At 47.8% G+C, this 15,877-nt stretch overlaps 1 long non-coding RNA gene across 1 annotated transcript in view; it reads right to left on the bottom strand.

Moving 5' to 3' along the window:
* Positions 1 to 15,877, bottom strand: part of LOC118158115 — a 43,900-nt gene that overhangs the window by 12,962 nt on the left and 15,061 nt on the right. Inside the window, exons 2-4 of the long non-coding RNA XR_004746790.1 lie at positions 12,855 to 12,949; positions 12,455 to 12,743; positions 4,892 to 9,078 (exon numbers count right to left, since the gene is read on the bottom strand). This is a non-coding gene — a long non-coding RNA (uncharacterized LOC118158115). The remainder of the gene's footprint in view (positions 1 to 4,891; positions 9,079 to 12,454; positions 12,744 to 12,854; positions 12,950 to 15,877) is intronic.

Here is a 15,877-nt window from a genome sequence, read left to right as displayed (position 1 = left end):
CTGCCCATCGGCACTGCACAGACTGGTGTGTGTTTCCAAGGGGTGCTAACAGAGGCTTTTTGGCAATGCCACAATGCATGTCTTATAATCCATTTAGGGGTTTTAACTCATCTGTTGTTACACATAACAACTTAATCTCCACCATCAGCCTGAACTTCTGCCCTTCCCAGGAGCCACCAGCCAGCTGCCGATTCCTTCCCCCCCGCCCGGGCCTGGCGGAGCCAACACACTCAGGATTTCTCTTCCCGGGCATGGCTGCAACTCTGGCATAATTCCCTGGTGTCAGCGGTGGTGGGCATCATAGGAACAGCAGGCATCCCTTGGGCAGTCAGGCTTTTGTCACCTCCCCAAGAATGCCTGTCCTGTAGCACAGGAACTTTCTCCTTAAACCCTGGAAGACCTTTACTCTTCTCAAGACCTGGAAGACCTTTACTCCTCTCCCAGCTTCATAGATTGTTTTGCCAAAGTGTATTTATGATGGAGCAAAAAGAAAAATACATTTAAAATACATTCTTGTTTCATTTACAGTTCTGTGTGTGCCAGACCATTCCTGTCCTTACTCTTGCAATACAGCCCTCCAAGAGAAACTTCTGCAAAACCACCTAGGGACATCCTGCCAGCTTCCAGTAAAGCATGTGAAACTCCTAAGGATCAATTAATCCACTTTGAAACAGTGAGTCAGGCCTCCCAAACACTTGGGCAGTTCTCAGTCTGGAGTCAATGCTTTGGTAAGAGCCAGATTCAGAGTAATTCAGTTCCTGAGCAAACCAGGTCCCAGCACAAAAGGATTTGAAGGGTGAAACCTATATCAAACTGGGCATCATCTATGCGTGACTCTCTTGAAAATCTGCTTTCAAGGACCCCCAGGGCTTCTGATACAATTGGCTTCACTTTATTTAAAGATCAGCCTCTAGTAGACGATTGATTTTTGGCAGTCTCTCGGTGGTCACGGAAAACACGTTTTACATTGTCTGTGTAGTCTCTTACCTCTCTCCATTAAAATGTAGGTTTTAGCTAATACACTAAAAGTAGCTTATGTTCAAAGGGGAAAACCGTATCAGTGTCCTCAAAAAAAAAAAAAAAAAAAAAAAAAAGGATAAAAATCAAAGAAGAAAATACGGCAGCAGATGGTGGATTAGCCTACCCTCAAATGCCACCTGAATCCAGCTAAACCACACAGATGATCAGCGAAGATAACCCCACATCTGGATTACCCTGCATCCCTGGCCCTGACTGCTCTCTTCCTTCCAGACTGCGGTGCCACGCTAATGTTTATATCTCAAACACATCGCTTAATAACTGTGCAATTTCATTCATGCAATACATTTTTACGATTTAAGACCTCTGTAGAATTTTACGACTATTTTTAATTTATCATACTAATTCAAACTGTAATATCCTGCCAGAGATGTAGAATAGGGTTGACATATGTCCCTTGTTCTGAATAAAAGAATGTATTAGAGTCTAGCAGCTAGAAAGAGCAAATTTAGGTTTTATCTCAGTCAGATCCATTTTGGTCCCTTCCTGCTCTAGATACCCTGCTATTTTTCTTTTGTTTAAAGGTGGCTGGCAAAGAAAAAGCAAAAATGAGCGCTGTGCCTTTTGTGTTTCTGCTTTTTCCAGTGTACAGACTAGACGGAGTGGGAGAGGTTATTACCTACAATAAAAAAAGAAAGAATTACTTTCCTTCTCTTTCTTCAGAGATTCAGGTCTTGTGTGTAGAAGGAAAATCTTGGATAGTTGGAGATTGACAAGCAGGACAAGACAGAGCAAATTGCCCTTTGGGATTTCTGTGAAGCTCTGATCTTTGTGCCCACTCGCAGACTGGTCTCTTGTGTTATCAGGTAGCCTGGGGGAAGCACGGATGGAGGAACGAGCTTACAGAAAACTTATTGCCTGGTTAATTTTTGCAGGATGTTGGAGACCAAATACCAAATATGCTGGGGGCTGGCTGCCTGATGGGGTTCAAGTTTCCACCCACATCAGCCCTCCAGCACATCTGCTCAAAGAGGGGGAGACAAGCTTGATGCTATTCATCATTTGTAACCAAAGAAAAGAAAGAAGAAGAAAAAAAGAGGCCTATTAATTGCCACAAAGCCACGAAGAAGAGCCCAAACTCAATTTTCTCAATTTGGGAAAGAAAATCTTATGTAGGTCACCTTTAATTTGAGTGATGCCAGGTGAGCAATTCTCTGCCTGGGTCTGTCTGCCAATCCCTCTAATTCCTTTTGTCATGATGGTTCAAGAGCATTATTGAAACGCAAAACACAGAGTTTAATTACAGAGGACAATGCACTGGATTACGCTAACTGCTGATCTTGAAAATGGCTTTTTTTCCCTGCGTTTTAATCGCAGTGTTCATGGAATTAGAATGGGAACCCAAACCCAGCCCTCCCCTGCCGCAGAGCACCGCTCACTGTGCTCTTGTCCAAATATCATCAAGGAGAAAAATCCCAGCTGAGATGTCAAAGGTGACCCTGGGTGGAAGCTGTATCTAGCTTTTAAATCCCATCCTCCACACAGGTTCAGCCTGGCTCCTCCATGCTCCACATCTGTCTTTGGTGGGGTCCCACTCTGGCAAGGAAGGGTTTGCTGGCACCGGCCACCACCAGCACTGGGCTCCAGGCTGCAGGCTCATAGCGCTGGAGATGCAAAGGTCTGGGCCTGGGAAACGTCAGCCCATGCCAGGATGTGTTCCCTGATAGTCAGCAAAACTTTTCAGTCCTTCATTTCATTCTATTATTTCTGCTGATGGCACTATAAATAATTACACCCCACCCTCCGCATGCTTGCAAGGCTTGAGTCACTTTGCTGAACCAAGATGTACATTTTGCTCTATTCATCTCTGCCTGCTTGTATTTGTGGGTGGCTTTTTCATCCCACCACCACCACTGCTTGCCCTCCCGGTGGCACAGGGCTTACCAGGGCACTTCTCCTTGGGGGTGCATGTGATGCCACATGGTGGGGAGCATCTCCCCATCACTGGCTGCTGCCCCTTGCAGGGGGAGCTCTGACCCAAGGGGTCCCCTCTGCTGTTGCATCTCCTTTGCCCACCCACAGCCATCAATGACAGCTAGTGGATTTTGAAACCCGGTTCTTGTCTAAGATCACCTGCGGCCCTGCTCAGATGCCCAAACCAGGTTTTGTACCCACAGAACTAAAGGCACTTTCAGGTTTCCTTGCCAGGTCACTCGCTCTCCTGCTGCAAGCTGGAAACAAGGCAGCTATTGTCCTGCATCTCGGTCGCAAGGGCCGTGCTCCCTCATCATGTCACCTGAAGTCACAAACAAACCACCACCAGCACGCATTGCAACAACAATATGAGAGCCACTGACAAAATGAACACAGACCAGGAAAACCAATAAATGCATAACCCTGGGGCACACAGCACTTATTTACAGTCCTGCACCCCTATGAATTAACCAGGGAGCCCGTGCTGCAGATCTCTCTCTGCCCCAGCATTTTTGTTTTTGCTTGCCGGCAGTATCTCCTCCTCTCTGAGTTTATTTCTTTGACTGCTCAAGTTGAAACATATTGCTGCCCACAAAACACCTGATACCTCCAGGTGCACTTGCTCAGCTGCTCACATACTGACATACAGCTCTGTTTCCCTTGCTCACTTGGAAGTTTCCCTGTCCCATCCCTCTTTCACTTAGAGCAGTTATTGTTGCAGACAAGAAGCCCAGTTCTTTGTCCCTGCTGGGCAGCCCCAAAATCCCCAGGTGCTTTAAGATATTCTGACTTCACAATATCTCCTCAACAAGCCCACTGCCCTCCAAAATGACAGCTGATGGGAGTTTTTTCTGGTGGATTAATGAAAGTTTTATTTTTTTTTTTTTTTTTGCAGTGCTAACATCTCAACATGCGATACATAAACAGCTTGTCCCCTGATTTACGGGGAGCGGTGGCCACAATCTAGCACTTCTCAAGGAGATTAGTGGCTGCTTTTTCAACCCTATTTCAAGCCTGGAGGTCTGCTATTTGTCAAAAGTGTTATTAACCTCAGCTAGGCACCAGGACAAATGTTTTCCTGGCTGAGCCTCTGCTCCCCTTGTGGGTGAGAGGGTGCCTTGGGACCCTTGCTCACCTGGGACCCATCTGCAAGAAGAAAAGCCATCTCCCATTAAGCTCAGGGGATCCCAAACATGCACAGAGACACTTGCAGAGATGGTGAGGAAGGAGCTGCAATACATAATTTGAAGAAATACCTCCGGATGTATAGAAATATAAATGAAGAGATCACTCAGTTAGGAGCAGAGGGGGAGAGAAAAATCAATTGGCAAATGTGCTAGTTAGCGGTGAAATGTTCTCCGTGCACAATGTTCCCACCGAAGGGCAATTTATAAGCCCAGAGAAAGCTGCCGTGGGTTATGCCACTGAGCAGAAACTCCAGAACAACACCATTGCTCCTAAATCCCGGGATCCAGCTTCCTCAGAAATGCTCTGCATTGATAGTGCAGTGCGCATGGAAGGACATGGCAAAACTCTCCTCTCTTCACCTGGTGCAAGGGAAGGTAGCGGGGAGAGGAGCCGGCGGCCACGGGGGCAACTGGAGGAGAGTGGCAGGGAGCAACTTCTCCGGTGATTTGTGCAATAGGTAACCCAACTTATCTTCCACCGAGTGGCAGCTCTTTGATTTAAAGAGGAAGGAATAAAAGCGTCTAGGGCATGCACGCAGTTATTTCAAAGGGAGCGAGGGGAGCCGAGGGGAGGAGGCAGAGCCCCGTGTCCCCAGGTGCGCTGCAGGAGGGCACCGCGCGACCATGCCCACGCTGGGCAGCCGGCCAGCAAGCCGTTGGACTTCTCTCCAGAAAAATGGAAAGAGAGGGAGAATGGGGGGAGCGAGAGAGGGGGAGAAGCCGTGCCAGCAGCCCCGGCCCCCAGCGCGTACCTGCTGCCGCCGGTCCCAGGTGAGCGGCTGCCCCTGGCCATGCCGCGGTGCTGGCGAGCCCCGAGGTCGTCCGGAAGAAGCGAGAGTGCCTACCGCTACTTGGGAAGACAGAATAGAGAACAAGCGTTAATTAAAAGAGTCTGAAGGCTCTCTCCTGCTTGCCTCTTCGCTCTTTTTTTTTTTTTTTTTTTTTTCCAGTACCGGGTCGGATTTAAAGGGCTAGAACCCCAATTTGGTGTTGTTGCTCCCCAGGAGCGATGCTCTCCTGCTCCGGCCTGCCAGCTCCAGCAGCAATTCGGCTGCCATCGGGACCATCCTGGCAATCCAGCAAGCCTGTAGTAAGCAGCAGCAGGAGTTCCTCGGTGACAGCAGCAACAAATTGTAAATCAGTTCTTTGGAGAGCAGGCACGGCCCTCGCGAGCAGAGATGCTATTGGCAGCGTGGCGAGACGGAGGGAGGAAAGTTTGCTTTCTACAAGCTCCTGGCAGCTCTGGCAAGGCGGGAGGAGGGTCTTGTCCCCTCTGTCCTAGTGCTGCCGCCTCTCCTGGATGCCAGTGTTGGTGCCCAAAGGCTCTGCCCTCCCACACTGGGTGGCCACAGGGAAGGGCTGCATCACCCCAGCGTTGCATGGCCATCAGGAGCATTCCCATTTGGACATGGTGACTGCTTGCTTGTGCCAAGGTGGCCAGAAGAGGATCTGCCACCGGTGGGAGCGCAAGTGGTATTGATCCCACCTTTAACTTCCTAACCATTGGGTTCCTTCAGGGGTCTTCCAGATCTCCATCAAAGCATCCATCTCCAACAGTCCACTCTCTTGGAGCATCCTGATCTTCCCAGCATGGCACACAATGGAAACACGTGGTCAAGCCTTGACAGATCGCTTTCCCATTCCTTCCCCAGCAAAGAGGTGCAGAAGATTTGAGTGGCAAAAAAACCAGGGCTTGCACTGAGCTCAACTTGGTCCAGATTTTAAGCTCAAATGACAAAAAAACAAAGAGGAACAATCAGGAAAGAAAGAACTTCATCTCCTCCACTTTTTTCCTGGTTTGGCCCCAAAATGCAACCCACCATCACCGAGGCCAGCTTCAGAGCATCACGGCTGGTGCTGGCTGTGTCCAATCGATCTCCTCCTCACACTCAGGGCTGACCTGCATGTTCTGGCTTTCTCTTTTCTTATTAATTACACAAGGCTGGGGATGCCAAAATGAAAAGCTGGTTTTAATTCCATGCTGCAACCCAGTTCCAAGCTGCTGAGATAATTAGTAGTTTTTTTTTTTTAATGAACGAGGAGACTACCAATATGGAGGAAGGAAAGATGGGGAGGGAGGGGAATCATGCTTGAGGCCTGGTCAGTGAAACTGCATTCAAGTCAGAGATGGACCTGAGCTTCAAATCATGCCAACACCCTGGGGGCTGAGCCTTCAGCACCCGATGAGGTGCTCCTGAGCATGGCGAGGGCGCGTGCTGGATGGCGCCGCAGGGCAGCTCTGCAGAGCGGCGCGCTCGGGCGTCTGCTTGGCCCGGGGCCACGCTGAGGAACGGAGAGGCTCCGTCTCGTCGCAGTAGCCTGTTGACATCCATCTGGCTCTGGGGAAGCAAGAGAAAGCAGTTTTGGAGCCTTTACCACAAGTCTTGGGTAGCCGCAGCTCCGAGTTGCACCAGCCTCAGGCTGTCTGGTTAGCTGGAGCAGCACCACCACACTGCGAGGGTTCCTGCTGGTGGCAGGAGGGTTTCACCCCAAAACACATCTATCCAAATAACTTACGATTTCTGTGAACACCTCCAAAATCAACCTGATGGCAAGCATAGATACAGTTTCCCAGGTTAATGCTGAGGTGAACCATCAGCTGCAAATTGCTAGGCAATATGGTCCTTGGTAGAGGATGCAGGAAAGCACTTCTCTATATAAAGAAGGAGCACCAGGCAGAGGTGAAATGCCAGCAAAAACAGCATGTCCCCAGAGAGTGCAGCCTCCAGCCTGAATTGTTGCTTTCTTGTGTGCATCGCAGAGACAAGAGGTTGTTATTCCTTTAATTATTAATCCTTACACTGATGTATTATATGTGCATGGGTTTCTAAAGGGGGCTCCAACGTAAAAAGGAAAAATACATTTCATTTTCTCTTTTAAAACTTGTCTCTATTCCATGACCAATTTTATTGCTGTTCCGCTCTAATTTTAAATATAACAAGAAACATTAAGGCTTTCAATTAAAAGATCTCTTTCTGGAGATACTGGAAAGTAGCCTGAAGTATGGATCACGTGTGCTGTGTTTAAGTGGGATGCTGCCTGATATCTGATTTCCAGTTTGGTCACCGCTGCAGGGCACTGTGCTTGTGGCTGGCTTTGCCAAGCTGTGCAGTGAACACTGCTTTCAGGAGCTCACAAGATGCAGGCTGTGGTGAGAGGCAAATAAACCTCAGCACTACGTGAACCTGGATTCTGATTTTTTTTTATTATTTTTTATTTTTGATCTTTGGTTCTGAATTTTACATCTCTTCTATTTTCTTTGTAATGGGCTGAGCCACAGCCATGACACAGAAGGTCTGCGGTGCAGAAGGATCCAGAAACTGCCTGTAGAGCCACTCTTAGTGGCAGTGACTTTGAAGAGAGTCCTCATTTACCATGATTTTATCACTGCTTCCTTTGGACACTGTTAGCTGTGAAGTTTGATCCATTGAAGGTTTTGTCCAAACCTTCTTTTCTCCAGCAACCTAAATCTTGCACTTGGCCTCATTTGGTTCTGTCTTTTCAGGGCACCAAGTCCCTTGGCAAGCTTGCAACTAGGGAGGTTTTTTGTCACAGGCAAAATCTGTGTTTGCAAATATTTGCATTACCAAGGTACTGACAGTGTTAACCCCAGCTGACCAAACCCAAAGTTGCCATTTCTCACAGCCATGCTCAGCCCCCTATTTTCCACCCTCCTGCAGATGGTGTCACAGCGCCCACAAGGCATGAGGACATCATGTCAACAGAGGGTGAAGGTGGCCCAGCCACACATCCTGAGCTGAACCCCAGCCCAGCTAACACATAGACACTGTTCTGCTTTGGTAGCTCAGAAGTGACATTCTGACATGTCTCTGCCTTAGCAGGACAGGCAGCCATCATATTGCCATTTAAAAAATAAAAAAATTAAAAAAAAAAGGAGGTGCATTGGGTAAAAGTCTTACTCCATCAAGTTTTCCCATTGACTTGGCAGGCCTTAGTGTCTGCTGGGGTGCTTGGGGCTTTACAGGCAGAGCAGTGAGAAGGACACTGCCGAGCAGGGCTGCAGTTGGCAGCTCATTTTCCTTCTGGTGTGTTGCTGCTTTCTTAATGGAAGTGGCATCTCTTTGATTTTATTAACTGCAAGAATGTTAGAGGAGAGCTTCTCATGACACTGGGGAAAACAGCGGGTTTCTGAGGATAAGATGAAAAAGACAGAGCTGGGTATTATAGCAACATGTAAAAAACACCACAGCAAAGGCATTTCAGGTGAGAAGAGCTTCCAGGCTGGATCAGACCCACACTGGCTCCATGTAATTAGCCCAGAGCAAGCAGACTCTGCACCGAGCAAGGAGTGCTTGCCCTGTATGGGGCAAGCCCTGCCTTACCCCAGCCAGGAGAAGTTCAGCCATCCTTCCCCACATACTTGTGTCTGACCACAGTTTTTCAGGGTGTGCTGGGGACAGGGGCAGGGGGATGACATGCAATCCATGCAGCGGGGTTGCAGGAAATCCATCAGCCAGATGCAGAGCTGTGCAGAATCTTGTCAAAAAAAAAAAAAAAAAAAAAAAAAAAAATCTTCTCTGACACAAATGGTGGGGCTGCCTGGAAAGCCAGGGATGGCCAAGCACACAGGTGGGCAGGCTCTTCCATTCGCAAGCCAAGCGGTGTCAACTTCTGTCATTACCACATGATTTTCATGCACTGGGTTGCATCCTGTCTCTCTATGTCACATTTTCTGGAGGGCAAACCATCTGCTCTCTTGCATAGGTCTCAAGGCTGGAAGACCCATTGCTCCTTCTCCCACTCAAAGGTTCCAGCACGGGCTAGAGAGTTTCATTGATTTAATGTATTGCTACAGGGCAGCAATGCTGTCTAGAGACTCCAAATCTGATTTAATTAATTTATAATCTGAGACAGTAATTCTCTTTCTGCTGACATGGAAGCAGGATTCAGTGTATCTGTTCTGGGCAGACAAGGGACACTGAAAGTGCAATATTGTTTTAGGCCAATAAAATAGCCATATGCATTTCCAATTAATCAGACTAATTAGAGCCCTTCAGTAAAGAGAAAAAAGCAAAGAGAATAAAACATGTCGGAAACACAGAGGAAGAGTTTTACTCTCCTGAATTCAAAGGAAAAGCTTTGAAAACCTTGTTTGCTTTCTCCAAATATCACAGGGGATTACTTAGGACTTCAAAGGAATTTGGAAACAAACAAACAAACAAACTAGCTATACATGGAGGAACTGATTCTTAATCTACTCTTCTATATCTGCCCCCAGTATCTCCATCTGGTGACTTTCCAAATCCCTCTGTTATGTGGCAAAGTCACGAATGTCCAAGCTCAGTCCACAGAGGAAGTTCTCATACATCTCCCAGCATAAAGGGTTTTTAATTTAATTTCAAATTATAGTTTTCACCCAGATTTGCAAATGAAACTACATTCATGCCACATGGATGTGCACGGGTCTGTCTGTCCCAATGGCTTCTACATCCCTGGGAGTAATTCAGGTGAATTAAGCATAGTCATGCTCAGCCAAAGTAGATGCAGCCTGGTAGATGTCAGGCAGAAGAGAGCCCTTCGAAAGGTGCAAGTCCTGCAAAAAAACTTCTCTTGGGCTTGCAGGACAGTGGGACACCAGGCATTACTAGCCCTATCACAAGGAGATATGATGAAGGCACATAAAATAACAGTAACTGTGCTCCAACTAATGGCTGTTCAGAATTAGAAACTAAAAGAGTTTTTGTTTTTTCTGTTTTGTTTCCACAGCTAGTGGGTCAATATTTTGTGCACAGGCTTAGCAGAACTCAGGCAAGAGCTGCACACAGGCAAAAGATGGGAATCCCTACATCTACTGGCAAAAGTTTTAGGCGACCAACATGAAGGAGACCTAAATCATCCTGCTTTGTGACATAAATCTGCCTCTAACTAACTGTGCACTCAGAAGAAACCTTATTGATGGGCTGGTTTAAATATTAAAAACTTACAAAAAAGTCGGAAAGCATTTGCTGACAGTTTTAAGGACTGCTTTTCATTTAATATATTTAATCTAAGGAAAAGCTAAGGTCACGGAGGCAGCCCACACATTCATTTAACAGTCCATCAATCCACCAGTTCTTCACTAATTTTTTTTTGCATATATTGGCCAACTGAAACTTAATTTCATACTGGAGCAATGATCTCAATCAAATACCTGCTCTTCCAGCACGTTTCATGACAACTGGATGGATGAAAGAGAAAGACCAAAATCATGTCCATAAGATGAATATTTAACTCAATTTAACTCAAAAGATTTTAAGGGGACAAATCCACAGGAAAGTATATCCTGTTAATTCTTCTGTTCACAGAACTATTTGTCTGTTGTGTTTTTTTTGTTTTTTTTTTTTTTTTTTCCCCTTCAACAACTTAGAGACAGTTAGAAAATTTTAAGTTGCCTTGAATCAGGAAAACATTCAAATAAAAGCCCGGCCCATGCAATCTGTTCTGCTCCTTTGCAGAATCTTTCAGCAAAACACCTGCAGGACTGTTTGGAGTTGCAGGGCTAATCCATCACTGCAATTCCCATCTGCCGGCCTGTGCTGTGGCTACAACGTGGTCACTATCCCTTTATCGCTCAAAGCCAGGCATTGCCTAAAGAAGGAGAAAGCCAAAGAGAGCCTCTACAAAGAGCCCACTCCTTCATTCTTATTCCCAGTGCACGTCCCTTACTGTTGTAGCCACTTTGTTGTCCTTTGCTCTTTCACAAGGACAAAGAGCAACCTGATCCAACACAACAGAGCAAGCCAAGATGCTGACTTTGTTATAGCAAGATGCCAACAGCCACCTCTCCATTTGTGTCACTTTACCATGAGCTGTTTCACCATCCAGCATGGGCAAACCCATCTCTGGGGAGGTTTGCGCCCAGCTCCTGGGACTCCATCATGGGGCCACCAGTCCTGTTTGGTCTTCCTGGGGCTGCCAGATAGCCCCAGCGCTGGCATGAACAACATGAACCTTCTGTACTATGGATATCTGGAACACAAGTCCTGTGAGGAGAGGCTGAGGGAACTGGGGCTGTTTAGTCTGGAGGAGGCTCAGGGGAGATCTTATTGCTCTCTACAACTACCTGAAAGGAAGCTGTGGGGACCTGGGGGTTGGCCTCTTCTCACAGATAACTAGAGATAGGACTAGAGAGAATGGCCTCAAGAAGCACCAGGGGAAGTTTAGGTTGGAAATTAGGAAACATTTCTTCTCAGAAAGAGCAGGCTGGCATTGGGACAGGTTGCTCAGAGAGGTGGTGGAGTCACCATACCTGGGGGTGTTCAAGGAAAGGTTGGACATGGTGCTTAGGGACATGGTTTAGGGGGTGACATTGGTAGTAGGGTGATGGTTGGACCAGATGATTCTGAAGGTCTTTTCCCTTCTTAATGATTCTATGATCAAACTCAGCCTTGGGTCCCCAGCTGCCGTCCCCATTCAAGCCAAATCACACACCCAATAAGAAAAACAATAGGAAGTAGCTGTTTGTGCATTTTCATGGCAGCCCACCAAGAGCCAAGAAAAGGGGTTGGGAACTCAGTGGAAGAGGAAGTGGTGTCACGTTCATTCACTGGAAGTGCAGCAACTGCTCAGAAATTGGATCCCTCACCAGAGTCCCATCCTAGCATCCCACGCTGACCACAGGGTCCCACCCTGGCTATATGAATAATTTCCCTGAGAGGATGAAATAGTTTGGCTCATCTCTTCCCAGGAAAAGAAAAATATTTTCTGACAACTGGGGAGTCTTTCAAGCACTTTCCAGCCCCCGTGCTTGTTCTTGGTTATGATTTGGGATGGATTTTGGCACACTGGGTGCTGCAAGCACTGTGACCATGCTCCCTGCCCCGCAAAACCCCGCTTGGCATTTCAAGAGCTCCGGCATGCTTGCAGCTGCTAATTGGGTTTTTATGAGCTCCTACACCACTCTCATTTGAGCAACTCAGAGGGCTCAGCAAAAGAGTCATTAAGCAACTCTTTGAAGTGTAGCTATTATTACCTAAAATGCTAAGCACGATTTAATGCTACCAAATTGTGTAACTTGCATCCAGCCGCACGCGATGCAAACTGTGTTTGCTCTTATATGTGCAGCTGGCACGTGATAGTGTGCAGGGGAGGGAGGAGGGAAGCTTTCAACCTGTGCTTGAGAATATTTACATCCTGTATGGATCTGAGGCACTTGCTTAAAATCAAGATACCAGCAAATGGTCCCAACAGCAATGCTAAGCTGTATGTTTACGTCTGCATGGGGCATTGTTCCCTGCTTTCCTTCAGAGGATGCTGCAGGACATGGGGTGAGGTCCCTGATCCCAGGATGCTGCCAGGAGCAGCGTGGCTCTTACCTTGGCTTTCTGTCTCCATGGCAATGGCTCTGCGTCATCCTTTTAGCTCAGCAACCTCAACCGATGCAAAATCTGGCCTCATTTTGGGATCCCAGGGTAGAAACAAGTGCAGACAGCTCTCCTTGCTGATGTGCAGGCAGGAGGGTGCTGGCCACAGGGACAGCTGGAGCAGTGGGTGTGTGATGTGTGAGCCAGGCTGGGAAGAGGTTTCACCAACCTGTGTTTCACCCCACATTTTTCCTCTGCTGTGTGCAGAGAAAGCCTCAATCTGGCAGGCAAAGCACCTGACCTGCAAGCCAAGAAAAGCCCAGAGGAGGCTGAATGGGCTGTGTCAGGGGAAGGACTGGTCCCTCCTCCTCTGGCAGAGGCAGAGATGGGACAATGCTCCAGCATTTTGTACCTCTGTGCAGGCAGAAGTGGCACCCACGTTCCTCTGTCTCAGGTCATACGTTGCCTTCCCAGGAAGGGAAACAGGAAAGGAGGTCTCCTGAGTGCCTGCTCAAAAGAACAAAGCCAAAATCTAAAATAAGATAAAACTGCAAAGTTGTGAGCAAGAGGGTTTTTTAGGGGTCTTGGAGGGGAGAGAAGAGAAACTCTACTCAAAGCATCCATGGGCGACCATCAGGACTGCCCTGAGCCTGTCCACTGATATGGCTTTGCCTATTTTCTTTCCTAAATCATCACCCCACAATCACCGGAGTAATTTTCTTTTTTAATGTGATTTAGATTAAAATTGAAGAGAAAGAGATTCTCCCTCCTAAGCCCTCATTTGGGGTTAATCCTGTATTTGTACTAGATAGGAATGAATCAAATAATTGAAGGAGTAGGTCACCACTACAACTAATATCTTCATGCAGTGCTTTCCATTAGCATGTTTGGGATTATATCAATTCAACTGGGTCCTGGAGAGCAAAGATTAACTGTTCATGTGGTCTTCCTCATGTGGTCACCTCCTCGTCAGGATCCTAGAAAACCTCCAATGGCCAACCCTCGCCCACCCATGCCAAGGACAAAGGAGAGGCACAAGGAGAGCCAGGACACACTCCCCTATGGTCCCCCAGACATCCTTTTTGGGATGGGGAAGGGACCAAAAGTCCCTGGTTGGTCTCAAATGTGAGCTGATGAGGTGATAGGATAGGAAGAAATTAAAGGACCCGAAGGGAAAGTGCAGGTGACATGATGCCCAGTGCCACCCCTGCTCACACACTGACTTTCTTATGCCATGGCGCAGTCAGCTGGGAAATCCTCAGGGATGGTGGTGTAAAAGGGTTTCCTCTGCAAGAGAAAAGCCTGCAGGCATGCATTGACTCATGCTTTGGGTAAAAGAAGCAGTCAGAAGAGGCTGACCACACAGGGACAGCCCTGGCCAGGCAGGCAGGTGGGTCAGCTGCACAGAGGGCCTCCGGAAAGAGACCTGGGCCAGGCCGCTGGGCAGAGGAGCCAACCAGGCCCATGCACAGACTGTGACTTGTCAAGAAGAACCTGAAGGGGTCAAAGGGACAAAAGCCTCAGGTCCTTGAGCACAGAGGTGACGAGGACAGAGGGGACTGCATGGTGGCGATAAGGCAGGAGGCAAGGGGTTGGCCCTGGGCATGTGGGCCGCTCCCCAGCCTGCTCCCGTTGCACTGGCTGCGGCAAAATGTGTCGGGCTCGCTGAGCATCAGTGGGGCTGCGGCCCAGGACCTGGGGCTTTGTCTGTTTGGATTTGCAGGCACATGCATGAGCATCCACTGTGCATGAGCACATCTTTCCATGCAGGAAATCCCAAAGCTAAGAGTCTGCTTAAGAATAATCCCCTGGTCTTTTCCACATGCAGAGAGTGGGGGTCCAGCTATGCTCCCCCTCCCCAGTGGATTATCCGAGGAGACGTCTGCAAGACATCCTCACAAACACCTCCTCCCCCAGAAACATTTTTCTTCCTTGGTTGTTCTGGGAGTGAGTAAAAGCCTCAGGATTTTGCCCACAGATAATATAAAGCAGGTGCAGAAGGAGCGTGCTGCCAGAACCACTACTCCTTAGAGCTCCTGGCAATTTCAGAAGCAGCCTGGCTTTGCACAGTGCAGGACCATGGTGTCTAAAAATACAAACCCAGTACTATACGGGTTATTCAGATAACACAAACCCTTGAATTCAAAGGAAAATAGGCAGCATGCACCTCTGCTGGGTTCCCTGCAACCGCCGTTCCATCAGCACAGTCCTGCCCTACAGAAATGCTGACTGCACATCAGCCACTCAGTCTACATGAAATGCATTTCCCAGACTGAACTGACAGCAGAAATTTCTGGGCAGTAGTCCTGCTCCAGTTTCCCATATGTACTCACTCCTAGTCGTGACCGCGTTATTATTTTTATAGTTGCACTCTGCATTAACCTGTTACTGATATCACCATGTCATAGCACAGCATGGTATATTTGTGGTGCAAGCCCTTCTTGCTTCAGACCACAAAAACTCCTTTGCCATAAAGGCAACTCTGCCCCACCTGCACCTGGCTTTCACACAATGCTTTCCATGTTGGAGGGCTCAAGTTTCCCAGTTTCCAGGGGAAAGGGTTGCAGGAGCAACCCTTATCCCATATCACCCAGAAGCTCAGCAGTTTAAAGCAAACAAACAAAAACTTCTAGAGCACAGAGCAGAGGAGCAAATCCCGAAGGCAGGGGTGATGGTGGAAAAGCCCTGTACCAGGTGACCCCAAAAGCTGCCCAGGAGACAGCTGCAGCTCTGAGCACAGTTTTTTCCTACATGCCAAACCCCCAGGCCCTGACAGAGCTGAATGAGCCCTCCCGTGCCCCCAGGGCAGGGCACAGGTCCCTCTGCCACACAGCACCAGGCGAGCACCACAGCTCCTGCTCCGCTCCGAGCCACTCCAGTGCTCGCTGCATTTTTCTTGCTTTGGTGGGAACTCATTCCATTTAAGATGGGATCTTTTCCAAAAGGGTAGAAGCTATTCAGCATTTAAAAAATATTTATGTCATAATATTTCTCATATGACTGATGGCATTACAGGTGCTGATAGAGCATTAGACCTGACATCATATGTTTCTATTATTTAAAGGGACAAAATCAAGTCAAAATTAACAGTCCTGCTTGCTTGCTCAGTGATCAGAGACAGGATAACAACTCCGGCTTCAGTCAAATTGCTTTTGACTTTTGTCAGTGACTTGATTTTTCAAATATGTATAATTTCCTTTCCCATTATATTAGGACTGGGGAGAGATGCAGTGTCAAAATCCAGATCAAAATGATGGAGCGGTAATGGAGAAGGCAAGGGTTTATCAACTGGGGCTGTCGTTCGGCCCACAGCATCACCATGGAGGCTGGTGGGAGCTGTGCCCCATTGCTCCTCAGCCTCTGCCCAGAATCCCCAAAATGCCTCAACACCCCCATCTGGCTGAAACATCTCTGCTGGGAAAGCCTTAGGGAACT

Source organism: Oxyura jamaicensis (genome assembly GCF_011077185.1).
Source record: "Oxyura jamaicensis isolate SHBP4307 breed ruddy duck chromosome 19 unlocalized genomic scaffold, BPBGC_Ojam_1.0 oxy19_random_OJ106421, whole genome shotgun sequence".
Lineage (NCBI taxonomy): Eukaryota > Metazoa > Chordata > Aves > Anseriformes > Anatidae > Oxyura > Oxyura jamaicensis.
Note: the sequence above shows the minus strand (reverse complement) of the source record. Positions and strands in the feature narration are given on the sequence as shown.